The following is a 16,674-nucleotide window of genomic DNA, read 5'->3' as shown; positions in this document are numbered from 1 at the left end:
GCATCTCTAATTAGGTTATTACTTTTGCCATCTCCTCTCCCTCTATTTGTGGGGGGGAGGCAAAAATCAAGTTTTAGAAGAGCCTATTAAAAAAAAAGGTTTACTTACTGTAATGTTATTATTGTTATTGACTGAACGAGATGCCAAGTTATTGTCACGAGAGCGCGCGAGTGAGTCACCGTCCTGCTCTCCGGGGAGCCGACGGCAAATGGACTATTTAGATTTGTTGCTTATCGAATTACCTTTGTAGATGCATTAATGGAGAAATGAAATGAGTGTCTGAAAGGCTGCCAGTTGGATCCCAAAGGCCTTAGTGCCGTCAATGGGAAGAGTCAGCTCCTTCCTATTGTTTATCATTTACTGACAATAAAGGGCAATTGAAGAAGAACGCTGGTGGCGCACGTCGCCATTAACACAATCTCTCCTCCTCCTGCTCGTTTCCCAGTATTGGGCATAGGATATTATCTGCGCTTACGGCTGCCTATAAATGGATATGTACTTGTGCATTGCTCTAAAGTGTTTATCACACTGCGGCTAAAATTAGAGCGCGGCACTGATAACGGGAAAGGGAGAGGGAGCAAGAACTATGTGCCTTCCGTGATATCACTGGTTACTCGCTTCTTTTAATGGGTTCTCTATGTAACAGCAGCTTATCTGAAAATCCCCCAAATCCCCAGGGCCAGCGGCTTCATTAAAATGCAAGAAATCCTCCAATGAGAATCCCAGCTGATCTGCATAAACCTGACTCCCTGTTCTCTGTTCCTGCAATTGGAGTTGGGAGCATTAAACCAAGTTTCCCAGCACTGAACAAGTCTGTCCCTTTATCCCCAAGTCTGATTTGAGTGTAATATAATAAAGAAAAAAAAATGATATAATCATCTCTATATGTAAGATAACAGGGAGATGCCTGAAATAGTTCTGGGAATCAGCATTCTCATTGGTCACTTCTCTTGCATTTATAATGAGATTTTGGTGCCCATGAGAAAACCTTAGACCAGCGCTGTCCAACTGGCGGCCCGCGGGCCGCATGCGGCCCGCGACCCCCCTCTGTGTGGCCCCCCACCTGTCTGGCTGCTTTGATGGCTTACTCTTGTGTAAGCTTTAAATGGTATCAGTACTGTGATTAACTGCCCCCCCTGCATGGTTCTCACCTCAGTTTCAGGCTGTAATCCCTCTGTATTGTTTAAATATGTAATCCCCTGTGTTGTTCACACCTTTTAATCCCTGCATTGTTTTCCCCCTGCAGTGTTCACACCTCAGGCTCAGGCTGTAATCACCCCCATTGTTCCCCTGTTCACACCTCAGGAGCAGTAGAAACCCACAAATAATCCCTGCATACTACAAAAAGAACATATACTGAGGTGGTACTGCAATTAAAAAGTTTTTTAATATATAGTTATTGTGCAGACTGTAGGAGCAGTGCCAGCATTATGTCACTGTAGGCTGCCTGTGTGTGCCATACAGCATAGGCAGGCAGAGTATGGCACACACAGGCAGGGTAGGGCAGGCAGAGTATGGCACACACAGGCCAAGTTTGGCACAAACCAGCCAAGAATGGCACACACAGGCTGGGTAGGGAAGGCAGAGTATGGCACACACAGGCAGAGTAGGGCAGGCAGAGTATGGCACACACAGGCCAAGTATGGCACACACAGTGAAAGTATGGCACGCAGGCAGGGTAGGGCAGGCAGAGTATGGCACACACAGGCAGGGTAGGGAAGGCAGAGTATGGCACACACAAAGGCAGGGTAGGGCAGGCAGAGTATGGCACACACAGGCAGGGTAGGGCAGGCAGAGTATGGCAGGTTTTTGATGTACTAGAACCATTAAAATGGGTATGGTCATGTGATAACATGGGTTTGGTTTCAAGTGGGTGCAGTTTCAAAAAGGGGAGTGGTCAAAACTGGCTTCCATTATCGGCCCTCCACCACGTAGGTCGGAAAAATTCCGGCCCTCGGTACAACAGAAGTTGGACAGCACTGCCTTAGACCACGGATCCACTCTCCAAACTAAAGTGGTTGCATTAACATGCAAGAAATCCTCCAATGAGAATCCCAGCTGATCTGCATAAACCTGACTCCTTGTTCCCTGTTCCAGCAATCGGAGTTGGGAGCAATAAGCACAGTTTCCCAGCAGTGAACAAGTCTGTCCCTTTATCCCCATGTCTGATTTGAGTGTAATATAATAAAGAAAAAAAAATGATATAAGCATCTCTATATGTAAGATAACAGCAAGATGCCTGAACTAGTTCTGGGAATCAGCATTCTCATTGGTCACTTCTCTTGCATTTATAATGAGATTTTGGTGCCCATTAGTGATGGGCGAAATGTTTCGCCAGGCATGGATTCGCAGCGAATTTCCACGTATCGCCATTGGCGGATTGTTTTGCGAAACGGATGAAAAAATTCGCCGCGGAAAAATTCGCCGCACGTCCAAAAACTGTCGCCGGCATCAAAAAAGAATAGTCGCGGGTGTCAAAAGAATAGCCGCGTGAAAAAATAATAGCCGCGCAACTAAATAATAGCCGCGGGCGACAAAATAATAATAGCCACGCGACAAAATAATAGCCGCGGGTGACAAAATAATAGCTGCGCAACAAAATAAGATCCGCGGGAGACAAAATAATAGCCATGCGACAAAATAAGAGCCGCGGGCGACAATTTTTTTTGCTGCACGACATTTTCGCTGTTTCGCGGATCTTTTGAAAGATTCGTGAATTTTTCCGGGAAGCGAAACGGAACAGATTCGCTCATCACTAGTGCCCATGAGAAAACCTTAGATCCACTCTCCAAACTAAAGTGGTTGCATTAACATGCAAGAAATCCTCCAATGAGAATCCCAGCTGATCTGCATAAACCTGACTCCTTGTTCCCTGTTCCAGCAATTGGAGTTGGGAGCAATAAGCACAGTTTCCCAGCACTGAACAAGTCTGTCCCTTTATCCCCATGTCTGATTTGAGTGTAATATAATGTAGAAAAAAAAATGACATAATTATCTCTATTTGTAAGATAACAGAAAGATGCCTGAAATAGTTCTGGGGATCAGCATTCTCATTGGTCACTCCTCTTGCACTTAATAATGAGATTGGGGTCAGTAGAATTCTCATTGGTGAGCTTCCTTACATCTGTAATTACGTTTTTCAAAAACTTCTATAGCCAAACTAGGGGGCGTGGTGGGACAGTGTTATGATTGGGTTTACATCCCCTTTAAAGGCAGCCTATACTACAGACAGTGTCAGACTGGGATGCCCAAGAGAAAACCTTAGACCAGGGGTGGCCAATATGTCGATCCTGGTCCACCAGTCGATCCCCCGTTGATTTCTGGTGGAATGCGATGAAGCCAGGGATGCGGAATGCGTACGTACATGATGCAGCCCCAGTCATTCGTCAATCGCCGTTAAAAAAGGTCTGGCCACCCCTGCTTTAGACCGCTCTCCACTCTCCAAACTATTTTTGCTCCTGTCCTCACTCAATCTCTTTATTCTTTTGGTCTCTTCTCTTTCCATGTTATGATCTATTCTTCCACCTCTTTAGCCTTTTTGTTGACAAACAAAAATAGGCACTGACCATGAAATAGACCAAATGGTTCGAACCAGGAGGCGCCATTGGCACTTATTCCCAGAGTTACTAGTATCCTGGTGGGCCAGTCCAAAAACAAGCAGAGAGCAGTAATTAATGCCCAAAAGGGAAATTACTCAATAATTATTGAATATAATGGTCCGTATTTAGTAAACAACTTCATATGACCCCCTTCTAAAGCTAAATAGAGCAAATATTATATATCAACATGAGATAACTCAGAAGGGGGGACTCTCATTGGAGCATGTTTGGAGCACCAGGTGATGCAAAAGAAAGACTTTTAAAGGGCATGTTAACCTGTGGGCTGCAGAATTCTCATTTATAAATCATATTGCATCAGGTTTTTGGTCAAGTACTTTTGACAACTGGCGGGGGGAGCAGCTGACTTATAGAAGGTTTAGATACCCTTTATGTAACCTGTTTGGATTCTGAAGATTCTGAAGTCTTCTTTAATCTATTTTTGATCAAAAAGTAAAGATCCCCAGGGAAGACCTTGTCATTTAGTTATCATAACCGAGTGCATAGATCAGACTTGTGACAGGTTCCCTTCATAAATAATGTGATTATCCCTTTATTCATGTATCTTTCAACTTCTAGCCAACGTTATGACCTTCTGTAGGATCTGATGTGCCAGTTCAGTACTTTCAAAGGGGCGGTGGTTTTAGAAAACGTGTCAAAGTCTTTACCGAAGTTGACAACTCTTAGGGGAATATTCTTGAGGCCGGGTTTTTTGCCTCGATTTGAGAAAATGATGGCAAAAAAAACTCCATTGCGTCCGTATTCCAACTTGGGTATTCAACATTTATCATAGCAATGTGAAGGCAGAATGCCGCCATCTTAAATCTGCTGATTATAATGCTGTTCCAATGTTTCAGACTGTTTGCCCTAAGGATCTCAATTAGTGATGAGCGAATCTGTCCTGTTTTGCTTCACCGCAAAATTTGCGAAACGACAGCAAAATTCGTGAATTGGTGAAAAATTTGTGAAACAGGTTTGGAGCACGTTTTTTTTTTTACCCCCACAGCCATTTTTATGCGACCACGACGTTTTTTGCCACATCCGACGTTTTTTGCCCCACAGCTATATTCTAGGGGTTAATTTATAAGTGGTCGAGTTTGATTATTATTTTTATTTGCGTTTAAAAAACTCGAATTCAAGTTTTGGTTCCAAAACTGGAATATTTGGTAATTATTAAGTGCAAAAAACCCAAAAACTCAAATGTAATTCACCATCTAAAAGCTTGCGAGTTTCTATAGAAGTCAATGGGAGTTGTCCTAGGCAAAGTCAAGCCAAACTGGAATTTTTTAGAGCTCATAAACTTTTTTATTTGAACAAGATTTCCTTATTAATAAATGAAAGTTCAATACGTGAGTTTATTAGATTTAGAAAAACAAACTTGAATTCCAAAACTCGAAAACCGATTAATAAGCCCCTAGGTGACTATGAAGGTTTTCATTCATCCAGGTCATGGTATATCTAGTATAAATAATCTAAAGCAACTGGACTTATTACCAGTTACTCTGTAACTCTTCAGAGAGGTGACATCTGAAACTCACAAAGTGCCATTGTGATTGGATTAGTGGAAGAGTTACAAAGTGCCATTGTGATTGGATTAGTGGAAGAGTTACAAAGTGCCATTGTGATTGGATTGGTGGAAGAGTCTATATGCTGAGGGCTTCCCATACCAGTCAGTTGAACTGAAGAAGCTGCTCCGTTGAGTAGGGAAACGTCTTCAACGTCTTGAGTGAATACTTAGCAAGTCCAGTTGCTTAAGATTTATTTATATTAGAAGCCCCTAGGTATAACGGGACTGGCCAAGCACTAGGATCTCTATGACCCATACCCAAAAAGCTTTCTAAAAAAGGAATCATTTTTGCAAACGGAAGAGCTCTCTTGGCCTTGATTTCTTTAGCGGTTTATGAAGAGCGCAGGATTGAAAGCGGGATTTTCACGTTTTCATTTTCCCAGTGATGTTTTCATCTAGTGGAAAGCAGATTTTATAGCGCATTGTCCATATAACTTATTACCCAAATGCCCCCGCGTCCATTTTATGACACTCTCTGGGCTATTAGAGTGCCTTCACCTCAGTAACATTAGTGTTTTTTCAACCTTGTCAAGGATTTAATCAGAAAAGCTCAGTGGAGTTCCCCAAAGCTGCCTGGGCACTTACTGTATATAGGGAAATAACTAACCACGGGGCGGGGGGGGGAGGGCAGTTAACTCCATTTGTGCCAAGGCCGTGTGTGTGCTTAAGGGATCCAGTTGTCACTTTTGATTTTTTAAGAAGCAAGTGAAAAGGTGACCATCATTCCAGCTATTTGAGCAATAAGCCCCTGGCCGGAATGAGTGTATGAATGACTCTGTATTTCAGCCCAAAGGTCCTGATGGAACAGATCTGATAGGAAGGGAGGAGAAGCCATGGAAGTTATATTCAAAATAGTAGTTCCTGCATGCTGTCTGTAAGCTGTGGGGAAGTTTTTACAATTTGTATCATTAGTGCTTTAGTCCCTCCTCCCCTGCCAGGATATCAAATGATCTATGGGCAGAGCCGAAAAGGGGAAGATAATCCAATACATCTACACACACCTGCATAGTAACAATGGGGACTTGCTAGGAGGCAGGGCAACAGGGGCATAAAAAACACCCCAAAAAGAACTTGGGGAGTCGGACTTCAGAGATACAAGATAGGACTGCACTCAGGGCTGGACTGGGCCCAGACCCGACCCTTGCCGGCGCCCCCCAGGCCAACCTTTCCTCCCCGTATTAAACTTATGTGTGCTCAGGGGTGACATTGGGTGGGGGACCTTGTGGGGGGTTAGGGAGGTTAGGGGGTGTAGGGTCCCCTGCGGGAGGTTAGGGGGTGCGGGGGACGTGGCCGGCGGGGGCTCCAGCAGGGGGGCCCTGCACCCCCCAGTCCGACCCTGACTACACTTCAGATCTACGTTTTCTTCAGACAGGGGACAGACTTTTTATGGGACTTTGGAACGGCCTTTTGTTACCCCAAGAAGGATTTGTTGCTGCTTTTGTTACTATTGGAAAAATGTCACATCTCTGCCATTTCTTTGTCGCTATGGCAGCACCATGGGAGGGGTATCAGGCACCTTCTTAATTACCCTACTAATTGGCCGCACAACCCACGCTTCTACTTACCCTTAACGAGCAGAGACAGCCAATAGCTGGTCTTTATTTCTTTCCTTGTTCTAGTGTTTGTTTCTCTGCCTTCCTTTAGTGATATAATAATATAATGTGCCCCTCTGTCTTCCATGAAAGTGCGACATAAACTGCTGTAATATCTGGATACTCATTATGGAGAACATTGCTGAATCCTCGGTGTTAACAGCGCTGCCTAAGGACAAGTGGGGAGTAAACAAGTAACGGGGAATAAATAACATCAACATTATTCAACTGGTAGCCGAGCAGTTACTAAGCAAATCCTTCCATCTAGTGGTGAGCCTTCAAACTGGTGCCCAGAATGCCTCTAGTTTCTGATCCTTGGTATTATTAGTATTATTAATATTATTTTTTATCGTTATTATTAATAAAGTCCAGGGACGCACCAAGTCCACAATTTCAGGATATGGTATTATACATGGAATTGGCACTGTATTTATCCTGCTGTGGGTTCTGGGGTATTATACATGGAATTGGCGCTGTATTTATCCTGCTGTGGGTTCTGGGGTATTATACATGGAATTGGCACTGTATTTATCCTGCTGTGGGTTCTGGGGTATTATACATGGAATTGGCACTGTATTTATCCTGCTGTGGGTTCTGGGGTATTATACATGGAATTGGCTCTGTATTTATCCTGCTGTGGGTTCTGGGGTATTATACATGGAATTGGCACTGTATTTATCTGCTGTGGGTTCTGGGGTATTATACATGGAATTGGCACTGTATTTATCCTGCTGTGGGTTCTGGGGTATTATACATGGAATTGGCGCTGTATTTATCCTGCTGTGGGTTCTGGGGTATTATACATGGAATTGGCACTGTATTTATCCTGCTGTGGGTTCTGGAGTATTATACATGGAATTGCCACTGTATTTATCCTGCTGTGGGTTCTGGGGTATTATACATGGAATTGGCGCTGTATTTATCCTGCTGTGGGTTCTGGGGTATTATACATGGAATTGGCACTGTATTTATCCTGCTGTGGGTTCTGGAGTATTATACATGGAATTGCCACTGTATTTATCCTGCTGTGGGTTCTGGAGTATTATACATGGAATTGCCACTGTATTTATCCTGCTGTGGGTTCTGGGGTATTATACATGGAATTGGCACTGTATTTATCCTGCTGTGGGTTCTGGGGTATTATACATGGAATTGGCACTGTATTTATCCTGCTGTGGGTTCTGGGGTATTATACATGGAATTGGCACTGTATTTATCCTGCTGTGGGTTCTGGGGTATTATACATGGAATTGGCACTGTATTTATCCTGCTGTGGGTTCTGGGGTATTATACATGGAATTGGCACAGTATTTATCCTGCTGTGGGTTCTGGGGTATTATACATGGAATTGGCACTGTATTTATCCTGCTGTGGGTTCTGGGGTATTATACATGGAATTGGCGCTGTATTTATCCCGCTATGAGTTTTGGGGGTATTATACATGGAATTGCCACTACATTGATCTATATATTTACTGAGGGTGTATCTGTAAAATGGGGAGTGGTTTATTGGGGCGTGTCTGCCAAAGTGGGTGTGGCCTAAAATGGGTTACTGCCCTTGGACAAAAATTGTCCAATGTTGATAAATGAGCCCGATTGTCTTTGATGTGTAGTGTGGCCCTCATTGGGTGTAAGGGGCTCAGTGTAACCGATGTTCTGAGAAGGTGAGCCAAGTAGGGCCAACAAAATTAGCCTTAGAATGTTCTACTGCTCATTACAGCTCATAATCATTCTAATTGGCTCCTGTTCTTACACTCGGCCAATGCATTAGAATAATTGTTTTAATGAGGGGCACCTTATGGAAGCCAATGAGTCTCATACAATTTGGTCACAACCTACAACCCACACCTAAAGGCCCTCAGGAAAGATCCACCTCTTCTGGCATTTAGCCAACCTCCAAACTTGAGGAGACATATTATAAAAAGTTCCCATTCAGGACCCAGCAAGCAATGGAACCCACCCATGTAGAAGTAAGAGATGCAAGGCGTGCCCACCCATCCTCTTCTCCAATAAAGTGCCAATTCCTAGAGGAATACAATATCCACGGGCACCGCGCTTGAACGTCCTACAATGTGGTCAGTGCAATTAGGAGGCATTTCCAACAGGAGGCATTTATGTTGGAGAAACTGGTCAAAGCCTCAGTAAAAGGACCACTCAGGGCCGGTTTATAATAAAACATTGGACACAGCAGTAGGTAAGTACTGAAATAGCCTCAAACACAGCCTGGGGGGGGCTTTAAAATCTTTGTTATCAAAGGAAATATCAGAACCATCGTGGCTTCTTCGTAATCAGCTTTGAAAAAGAGACTAAAAGCTTTCTGTGATCCTCGTTGTATTGCCAATAACGATATCCCCTTTACCCCACTTTTCTCATGTTCCATATCAAAGGTTTTACCCCATAATTGTAAGCTCTGAGGAATATGTTGGCACTTTATAAATACATGTTAATAATAATAATAATAATAATAATAATAATAATAATAATATAACTGTTTCAGCTGGGTAACGCGGTACAGAAAGCGTCACTTGGAATCATTTTCCAACCAACAGCTCTGCAGCTCCATCTAGTGGCAAACTGCTCATTGTGCACCAGTGCTTGGTTGCACGGGGAGGCAAATCCCTGTATTAATATAAATGGGTAAAGGGTGCCACCTAATGGTCAGACATAAATAACCACATAATAGGAAATACCATTTGCTTTGTGTAATCAGTTTATAGACCAATTAGTAATTTTGGCATCATTTTTAGTAACAAACTATTTTTTACTTGGAAATGTATTTGGGGGCAGATTTTTCCAAAATGTGAATTTAGAACTTATACATAAAAACTCACCCACGTTCTATTCATTCCTATGGGATTTGTGGAAGCGTATTTATAATATGCTGAACAAGGGACACGTTTACTAAAACTCTATAAAACACTATAATTTACTAAAAAAGAATCTGATAGGAAAGGTCAGAGCCAGAAAAAGCCGCAAAAAACTTGAATTTTTCAAGTTGTTGCTCCAAAACCTTTTTCGAACTGTTGCAAACAGCGTAAAAAATCCAAAAGGGTCAGAATAGGTTTTTCCACCACGAATTTTCGCAGAAGTTTCACAAAACAATTTGCAATTGGTCTTCATTTTTTTTATTATTTGTGTCTTTTGAATTATTTTACTTTTTGTTCTGCAGCTCTCTAGTTTGGAAATTTCAGCAGCTATCCGGTTGCTAAGGTCCAAAGTACTGTAGCACCCAGGGAGTTGCTAAGGCGGAGTGGCAATGAGAGATGGGAATATGAATAGGGGAGGGGCTGAATAGAAAGATAAGGAATAAAAAGTAACAATAACAATAAAACTGGAGCCTCTCAGAGCAATAGGTTTTGGCTGCCGGGGTCAGTGACCCCCATTTGAAAGCTGCAAAGAGGCAGAACAAGAAGGAAAATAATTCAAAAACGATGCAAAGACCAATGGAAAAGTTGCTTAGTATGGGCTGTTTTATTACATACTAAAAATTAACTTCAGGATGAACCACCCCCACTGTCGGGGGGAGGATGTCAAAATGGCACTGTATGTTGCTGTGTCGTAGCCCCCCCCACTTCTGTTTAGGGATGGTTGTTCCAGTTTGGCATTAAGGGCCTCATTCACACCTCTTTCCTATAGATCAGTGGTTCTCAACCTTCCTAATGCGCGACCCTTTAATACAGTTCCTCATGTTGTGGTGACCCCCAACCATGAAATTATTCCCAAGACCATCGGAAATATGTGTTTTCCCATGGTCTTAGGCAACCCCTGTGAAAGGGTCGTTCGACCCCCAAAGGGGTCCCGACCCACAGGTTGAGAACCGCTGCTATAGATGATGGTCTTCTTGGTCCAAAGTACGTCACTGCCCTCACAGGCGTTTCCCTTTCCCTCTAGAAGTAGATTTAGACTATTGAGTTTTGGCCTGAGGAGTTACCCTCCTATTCTGGGCCATTCGCTTACTGGCCAGTGGTTTAGTCTCCCCAATCTATAGATCTGGGGGCTCACATTACTTTTCCTGTGTTTCGGGTGAAGCTGCTTTGGTCTCAGGGTGTTGGATGGTTTAAAAACCCACAGGAATGTGATGTTTGTGTAGCCCTCTTCTGCTACTGCTTGACTCCTAACACACATTTACCTGCGTGTGGCGCTACAGGAGCCCTGTGCCCCCGCAAAATCTGTGCAGTGGGATGGACTCCCTGCAACTCCCGGGACCTTTCCCCCCTTGGGGTGGGTGCTTACCAGGCAGTTGCGGATCCACTTGCAGAGGAATTGACCAGGAGACTGGAAGTTGCTGATTAACCAAATAACTTCTTTATTGTATCCACACAGTATCCAGTAATATGATATGTAGGTTCAGGTATCTCTCCCCTTACTTCCTCTAGGAGACCCTCTCGCTTAGGCCAACTCCCCGGTACTCCCGCCAAGAGACCCTCTCTTAGGACTCTCCCTGGTACTACCGCCAAGAGACCCTCTCTTAGGGCTCCCCCCGGTACTCCCGCCAAGAGACCCTCTCTTAGGACTCTCCCTGGTACTACCGCCAAGAGACCCTCTCTTAGGACTCTCCCTGGTACTCCCACCAAGAAACCCTCTCTTAGGGCTCCCCCCAGTACTCCCGCCAAGAGACCCTCTCTTAGGACTCTCCCTGGTACTACCGCCAAGAGACCCTCTCTTAGGGCTCCCCCTGGTACTCCCGCCAAGAGACCCTCTCTTAGGACTCTCCCTGGTACTACCGCCAAGAGAACCTCTCTTAGGACTCTCCCTGGTACTACCGCCAAGAGACCCTCTCTTAGGGCTCCCCCCGGTACTCCCGCCAAGAGACCCTCTCTTAGGCCTCTCCCCGGTACTCACACCAAGAGACCCTCTCTTAGGGCTCCCCCCATCATAACCTCAATAATCTCCTCGGATGGGCTTCAGACTGCCCTTACTAGATACTCTGTCTATCCTCTCACTCCTAGAGTGACTATAACAGGTCTGTCTCAACTCTATAACTGGAGCCTGTAGCTAAAGACCTACACAGTGTGTGTGTCATCCCTTTTTATACTGCAGCACACTGCCACCTAGTGGTTGCTGCTGAATAACATAGGAAACTCTCTTTACACACACAAACAGCTAGGACCACCCTTAGGTGTCCATATCCCACAAGGCCACCCTCTGGTCTAAAGGGGAACCCAGCCTAAGGGGCCCAAATCTTGGGATCCCTACATTTGATACAAATTTCTCGGCAATTCCAGACATATACGGGAAGGCTATGTTGTTTCGCCTCAATGAGAATCATGGGATCATCGGGACTGGATTCATACGTCTATGAGTGTCAGTAACACCTGCCTGAATCAGATCAGTGGAATCATTGTGATTGGATGTGGGTGACTGTATTAACCTTAAAGGGAAACTATTCCCCCAAACAATGTGGGTCTCTATACAAATATATCACATAAACAGCTCATATGTAAAACCCTGCTCCATCTAAATAAACCATTTTCATATAAATATACTTTAGCAGTATGTGCCATTGGGTAATCCTAAATAGGAAACTGCCATTTTAGGTACTAAGGGCCGCCCCCTGGGATCATAGGAGTCACAGTGCACACAAACAAGCCAAGGCACACATACATGCTAGGCCCCATCAGCCAATGAATGGGCAGAGTTCTGCCTTTTGCTCCCACACTACTTCCTGTTACAGTTAGAGCTGCATCACTTCCTGTCAGCTGATCTCTGAGGGAGCACACAGCCCATCACTAAATGGCGGCTCAAGGAAAAGGATGTAAAAGGGCAATATTTACTGATATATATATTCCAGTTTAGAAAGATTTTTCTGCACTTGGAAATAGACCTACCTGTGGGAGAAGGCATATTGACTCTCCAGGGGGTAAGGGGGTTGGGTAGGAACCCTTAAATTGAGGAGGAGACAGTGGGGCTCATTTATAAACTCTTAAACAAATTTCACTGCACAATAACCCATAGCAACCAATCAGGGGTTAGCTTTTTCCAGCCAGCAGCAGGTTGAACACTGAAAGCGATCATCTGATTGGTTGCTGGCCAAGTGCAAATTTGCCCATTGTTTATGTATGACCCCCCCCCCCCCCCCCAGTGACTGCGCGGCTCAACCAGACTTTACTCAGCTGTTGCTGGTCTACAAATCCCGGAAAATTTTTACATATAATGAAGGTTGAGGCAATATTGTGCAATAAAATATTTCCAACACTTTCCCCCAAATCCCCAGGGCCAGTGGCTGCATTAACATGCAAGAAATCCACCAATGAGAATCCCAGCTGATGTGAGTAAATCCGGCTCCCTGTTCTCTGTTCCTGCAATTGGAGTTGGGAGCAATAAGCACAGTTTCCCAGCACTGAACAAGTCTGTCCCTTTATCCCCATGTCTGATTCCTGTGCCATATAATGAGCCAGCGCTACACATTAGAACTGCTTTCAGCTAACCTATTGTTTCTCCTACTCCCATGTAACTGGAGGAGTCCCAAGCCGGACTTGGATTTCTTACTATTGAGTGCTATTCTGATACCTACTGGGAGCTGCTATCTTGCTCCCTTCCCATTGTTCTGCTGATCGGCTGCTGGGGGTGAGGGGGGGGGGATATCACTCCAACTTCCAGCGCAGCAGTAAAGTGTGCCTGAGTCTGAGCTTTCAGCCAGCGCTACACATTAGAACTGCTTTCAGCTAACCTATTGTTTCTCCTACTCCCATGTAACTGGAGGAGTCCCAAGCCGGACTTGGATTTCTTACTATTGAGTGCTATTCTGATACCTACTGGGAGCTGCTATCTTGCTCCCTTCCCATTGTTCTGCTGATCGGCTGCTGGGGGTGAGGGGGGGGGGATATCACTCCAACTTGCAGCGCAGCAGTAAAGTGTGCCTGAGTCTGAGCTTTCAGAAGGAGCCAGCGCTACACATTAGAACTGCTTTCAGCTAACCTATTGTTTCTCCTACTCCCATGTAACTGGAGGAGTCCCAAGCCGGACTTGGATTTCTTACTATTGAGTGCTATTCTGATACCTACTGGGAGCTGCTATCTTGCTCCCTTCCCATTGTTCTGCTGATTGGCTGCTGGGGGTGAGGGGGGGGGGGATATCACTCCAACTTGCAGCGCAGCAGTAAAGTGTCAGTGAAGTTTATCAGAGCACAGGTCACATGGCTGTGGCACCCTGGGAAATGAAGAATATGGCTAGCCCCATGGGAAAAACAGATTACAATGCAGGATTCTGCTGGAGAAGCTCTATTAACTAATGGGCCGTGAGCTAATAAACCGGTCCCTTTTTTGGTAAAAACTTGGATTTGAATGTTGATCAAGGACCCCCAAAGTCTATAGATCTTCTTTCACTCTACCCCTAATAATATTATCACCTGTGAACTTAAAAGTGATCTCAACCAGATGACTTATCTCTTCATTACAGTAGGAATTCAGCTTTCATCTACAGTCAACCATTTTGCCACTGTCTTATATACAAATAGGGACAAGGAAGTGGCAAACATATCTTCACACATTTGCATATTTAGGGGCACATTTACTAAGATTTGTATATTTTTCCCAGTCAGGAATTGCTCCAGCAGCCATTTTAGGAGTACTGGCACTCATTCTTGGGTTTAACTTACACTTGAAACTGGGTGAAATAGAAAACAATGATGGGATTAACTTCCCCTTGAAACTGGGTGAAATAGAAAACAATTAGTGGATTAACTTCTCCTTGAAAACTTGTGAAATAGAAAACAATGAGGGAATTAACTTCCCCTTGAAACTGGATGAAATAGAAAACAATGAGGGGATTAACTTCCCCTTGAAACTGGATGAAATAGAAAACAATGAGGGGATTAACCTCACATTGAAACTGGGTGAAATAGAAAACAATGAGGGGATTAATTTCCCCTTGAAACTGGATGAAATAGAAAACAATGAGGGGATTAACTTCACATTGAAACTGGGTGAAATAGAAAACAATGATGGGATTAACTTCCCCTTGAAACTGGGTGAAATAGAAAACAATGAGGGGATTAACTTCCCATTGAAACTGGGTGAAATAGAAAACAATGAGTGGATTAACTTACCCTTGAAACTGGGTGAAATAGAAAACAATGATGGGATTAACTTCCCCTTGAAACTGGGTGAAATAGAAAACAATGAGGGGATTAACTTCTCCTTGAAACTGGATGAAATAGAAAACAATGATGGGATTAACTTCCCATTGAATCTGGATGAAATAGAAAACAATGATGGGATTAACTTCACATTGAAAACTTGTGAAATAGAAAACAATGAGGGAATTAACTTCCCATTGAATCTGGATGAAATAGAAAACAATGATGGGATTAATTTCACATTGAAACTGGGTGAAATAGAAAACAATGATAGGATTAACTTCCCATTGAAACTGGGTGAAATAGAAAACAATGATAGGATTAACTTCCCCTTGAAACTGGATGAAATAGAAAACAATGATGGGATTAATTTCACATTGAAACTGGGTGAAATAGAAAACAATGATAGGATTAACTTCCCATTGAAACTGGGTGAAATAGAAAACAATGAGGGGATTAACTTCACATTGAAACTGGATGAAATAGAAAACAATGAGGGGATTAATTTCCCTTTGAAACTGGGTGAAATAGAAAAACAATGATGGGATTAACTTCCCATTGAAACTGGATGAAATAGAAGACAATGAGGGAATTCATTTCCCTTTGAAACTGGGTGAAATAGAAAACAATGATGGGATTAACTTCCCATTGAAACTGGGTGAAATAGAAAACAATGAGGGGATTAACTTCCCATTGAAACTGGGTGAAATAGAAAACAATGAGGGGGATTAACTTCTCTCTGAAGCTGGGTGAAATAGAAAACAATGAGGGGATTATCTTCTCTCTCTGAAGCTGGATGAAATAAAAAACAATGAGGGGATTAACTTCTCCTTGAAAACTTGTGAAATAGAAAACAATGATGAAACTGGGTGAAATAGAAAACAATGAGAGGATTAACTTCTCTCTGAAGCTGGATGAAATAAAAAACAATGAAACATTCACATTGAAACTGGGTGAAATAGAAAACAATGATGGGATTAACTTCCCATTGAAACTGTGTGAAATAGAAAACAATGAGGGGATTAACTTCACATTGAAACTGGGTGAAATAGAAAACAATGAGGGGATTAACTTCCTATTGAAACTGGGTGAAATAGAAAACAATGATGGGATTAACTTCCCATTGAAACTGTGTGAAATAGAGAACAATGAGGGGATTAACTTCACATTGAAACTGGGTGAAATAGAAAACAATGAGGGGATTAACTTCCTATTGAAACTGGGTGAAATAGAAAACAATGAGGGGATTAACTTCCCCTTGAAACTGGGTGAAATAGAAAACAATGAGGGGATTAACTTCCTATTGAAACTGGGTGAAATAGAAAACAATGAGGGGATTAACTTCACATTGAAACTGGGTGAAATAGAAAACAATGAGGGGATTAACTTCTCTCTGAAGCTGGATGAAATAAAAAAACAATGAGGGGATAAACTTCTCCTTGAAAACTTGTGAAATAGAAAATAATGAGGGGATAAACTTCTCTCTGAAGCTGGATGAAATAAAAAAACAATGAGGGGATTAACTTCTCCTTGAAAACTTGTAACTTCACATTGAAACTGGGTGAAATAGAAAACAATGAGGGGATTAACTTCCCTTTGAAACTGGGTGAAATAGAAAACAATGAGGGGATTAACTTCCCTTTGAAACTGGGTGAAATAGAAAACAATGAGGGGATTAACTTCACATTGAAACTGGGTGAAATAGAGAACAATGAGGGGATTAACTTCCCTTTGAAACTGGGTGAAATAGAAAACAATGATGGGATTAACTTCACATTGAAACTGGGTGAAATAGAGAACAATGAGGGGATTAACTTCCCATTGAAACTGGGTGAAATAGAAA

This window comes from Xenopus tropicalis, chromosome 6, assembly GCF_000004195.4.
Source record: "Xenopus tropicalis strain Nigerian chromosome 6, UCB_Xtro_10.0, whole genome shotgun sequence".
In the NCBI taxonomy this organism is placed as follows: Eukaryota; Metazoa; Chordata; class Amphibia; order Anura; family Pipidae; genus Xenopus; species Xenopus tropicalis.
This window is presented reverse-complemented; position numbering follows the sequence as displayed.